Source organism: Talpa occidentalis, unplaced genomic scaffold (assembly GCF_014898055.3).
Source record: "Talpa occidentalis isolate TD23 unplaced genomic scaffold, MPIMG_talOcc4v2.1 talOcc4.10, whole genome shotgun sequence".
Classification (NCBI taxonomy): Eukaryota; Metazoa; Chordata; class Mammalia; order Eulipotyphla; family Talpidae; genus Talpa; species Talpa occidentalis.
In genome coordinates this window covers 93013961-93017719 of record NW_023600993.1, presented here as the reverse complement: position 1 = coordinate 93017719, position 3759 = coordinate 93013961, and the positions used below count along the sequence as shown (strand labels likewise).

Here is a 3759-nt window from a genome sequence, read left to right as displayed (position 1 = left end):
TGATTACATTAGGCCTTGTCAGTGCATTCCCTTAGCATCAGGTTTTTATCCCTCAGTGAGACCAGTGACTCCGATGTACTCAGCACCTCTGTTTTGGCTAAATGAATGAATGAATGTGTGGTTTGTGAGGATGCTGTGGGGGGAGGTTTGTGAAGACACTTGGTAGGGTAGGATCTCACAGTAGGTGTGTGTGGTGTGTGTGCATGCACACCTGTTATAATGTGTGCACACATCATACATGCACACACTCAGTACGTGCACATGCAGGTGGGTAGTAAGTTCAGATCTTGCTGAGCAGCTGGGAGTTGATTCACCAGCTTCTTCCTCAAGGCTGCTGTCCTGCCTGTGCCCACAGCCTCACCAGGAAGGTGGCAGAGGCTGGGGCTCCATGGATATCGTGGTGAGAGTTTAAGGAAAAGCAGGAGTTGGCTGCTGGGGTGGTGAGTTCCTCAAGGCTGCTTCATGCACTGGGAAACAGAGGGAAGCTAGGCAGGAAAGTTGTCAGTGTCCTTCAGATAACATAGACATTCCATCGTTGGGCTGGGCCCAAGGTCCTCCCCCAGAGGCCTCAGCATGCCAGGCCCTGACCCCCAGGGGAGGCCAAGGAAGCTGTCTTGAGTGCAGCAATGGGGTCTGGGAGCCAAGCTTTATCTCCTTGCACCACGCCTGCCTTCCCTAGTGGGTTTAGGGCGCTCAGACAGTTTTCAGGAAGCCGGAGTAGTTTCTGTCTCTCTGGGGGTGAGAGGTGACTGGAATTTGGCAGCCAGGGAAACGGGAGCTTCCTGTGATCGCCTCAGAGCCGAGCTTGGCAGCAGGAACCCAGACAGACCTGGCAGCTCAGGGATGCCAAAGATGTGATTTTCCTGGCCAGTTCCTCCTGCAAGACACTTGGTGGGGCTGGATCTCACAGTAGATGTGTGCATGGTGTGTGAGTGCACGCACACCTGTTGTAATGCATGCATGCATCATACATGCACACACTTGGGGTGTGCACATGCAGGAGGATAGTATGTGCACACCCATGTGCATGCGTGTGCATTGTGAACACATGTGTACATATATGCAGATGTGAGGCGAGATTTCAGGGTCTGTGTCTGCCAGAGCCTGAACGTCGTGTATGTGTGAAGCAGGAATTTGTGTGTGCCCACATATTGCTTACAGAGGCATCTGCATGTCCATGTGTGCGGAACATGTATGAATGCACAGGGATGAGAGTTCACTCTGTATGTGTGTATGTGTGTGTGTGTAAGCATGGGGGCTTGTGTGGTGTAGGTCCTCATAAACCACCCTGGAGCCCAGCAATGTGAAGCAACTGAAGGAGGAAATGAACAGTTAAGAGGCTGGAAAGATCCAGCCCTTCAAGTAGCCCTGGGGGTCTCCTCCTTGCCAATAAATGTGATCGTTCTCATTCAAATATCTCAGCACAGGCACTCTCTGGGGCAGCCTGGATTCTTATTCAGAGGTGGGAGATTGAGAGGAATGGTAGCAGGATAGTCTATGGTTGAAAGGCTTTGGGAAGAATCGTCCCAGGGGTCCTAGCTCTGGTAGCCAGGCCAGCCTACAGCAGCCCAGTCTGAGGCGGTTGACCTCAGGATCCGAGTGCAAGATCAATGGTGGGTCTTTGGTCTCTGGATTGGAAGGGGGATTTCCTACCTTGAATGACCCCAGAAGGACCATGGACATAAGACCCCCAAGGGGAGGAGGGGTCTGAGCAGTCTTTGCCTTTATACTATTTAAGAAAGTTTGTTATTCACAGTTACTAGGTGATTTCTGTGACTTGTTCCACATCCAAGTTTCTAACACCAGGAGTAGGCAACTACAGTCTGTGGGTCAAATGTGGCCCCTGCCTGCTTTTGTCAATAAAGTTTTATTGAAACACAGTCAGTTCCATTCACCCATTCATTTTTTTGTGCTACAAAGGCAGACTTAAATACTTATGACCTTGACCCCATGGCCTGCAAAGCTTAAAATATTTATTATCTGGTGTTTGTTTCGGCAGCACATAAACTAAAATTGGAATGATACAGAGAAGATTAGCATAGCCCCTGCTCAAGGATGACATGCAAATTCATGAAGCGTTCCATATTTTTAATTCAAGAAGAGGTACTAGACCAGCTAAAACAAATGATTCTTCCAGAAGCTGCGATTTTAAATCTGTTTTGCTTTGGTCATTAAAAATACAAAACAAAACAAAACAAAACAACCCCACAAAAAACAAAACACAAAAGCCAACAACCAAACAACCAAGAATATTTACTATCTGACCCTTTAGAGGAAAAGTTTGCTGACCTCTGTATTATACTGTTAATTTCATGAGGGTGGAGGCTACCAGCTTGACACACTATAGGAAGTGCTTTATATATGTTACTTAAATAAATGGATGGGTTGATCGGTTTTGAAAAGTAAGTTTGCTGGAATCCCAGGCAGAGGGACTAGCACGTACCAAAGCACAAGACCAAGAAATAGGACTGATGTGCTAGTCATGGGGGTGTTTGGTGTTTGGTGTGCTTGGAGCTCAGAGAAAACATACACACACACACACACACACACATTGGTGACTATGGGGGTCCAGAGATTAACACAGTAGAGGGAGTGTGTTTGAAAGGGAATGCTTCCCTGGAGAGGTGGAACAAAGCAGAGTTCTGCAAACTTGTAGATATTTTCTGGAAGTTGGAGGGAAGTGTTGGCACAGGCTGGAGACCTGAGAGAGGCAAGGTGACATTGGGATGCAGGGCCCTGCTAAGCACCCTGAACCTCTATGTGTGCAGCATGGAGATCACTGGAGCTCATGATGCTAGAGAACTTTTGGGTCCAGATTTGTGGGACCTGGGATAGATCCTATCCAAGGGTTTAGACTTTGTTTTCTCAGCACAGGGGAATGAATGGCTGGGGTTTGGTAGGCTCCAGGAGGGCCTGGGCAGATGATGTGGGCCCCTGAGTGGGTTACTTCCTCTCTCTGGGTCAGTTTGGTGGCATGTAGGGAATGTAGCACCTGCTCCTAGGGCTGGGCTGGGACTGCCAGTGTCAGGGCTTCATAGCAAACCTGTGCCCCACACAGGTTGGTGAACAAGCAGGATGCCAGACCAAATGCAGAATGCCTGCCACCTCTGAGTTTTAGATGCAAGCACATCATGTTTTAGTATCAGCATGTCCCACATCCATGGTATTTTGTATTTTATTTGCTAAGTATGACAACCCCACTGCTAAGGATGCTGGCTGGACCTGGGCTTTTGTTGGTGAGTCCAAAGTCTGGAAAACATACCAATGAAGACAGAAATGGGATGACCAGCTGTGTGACTGGACACTGGGGCTGGAAGGCAGCATGGAGGCCCATGCTTTTGGCTTATGAGGAAAGGAATAAAGAACCATGGAAGGGGAGGGGCTAGATATGGGCCTGGTATTCTGCTTCCTCTGTGGTTGGTCAGGATGTGGGATGGAGCTGGTCCCAAAGGCAGGTGGAAGGATCCTGCCACAGATCTCCAGGGGCCCTGAGTGTGGCTTCCAGCACCTCAGAGCCACCCTTGTCTTGGCAGCAGAGGCAGTGTGTGATCTCTGCCACATCCCTTACCCCATCTGTGCCTCAATTCATCCAGCTGTAAAATGGGGCTAATTACACCCACCTCACAAGTGAGTTGTGAGGATTAATTAATGTTTGTAAAGGCTTTGTGATCCTTGGATGAAAGACGCCTCTTACATATAAAGGGTCATTATTTTTATTATTATTATACAAGTGCCAAGTATTATTACCTTAATTAGCTT

General features: G+C 48.4%; 1 non-coding gene across 1 annotated transcript; it reads left to right on the top strand.

The window, feature by feature from the left end:
* The first annotated feature begins 1983 nt into the window (after positions 1–1983).
* Positions 1984–2090, top strand: LOC119237805 (U6 spliceosomal RNA). Its single transcript, XR_005123440.1, has one exon. It is a non-coding gene; the product is annotated as a U6 spliceosomal RNA (small nuclear RNA).
* Positions 2091–3759: the final 1669 nt, after the last annotated feature.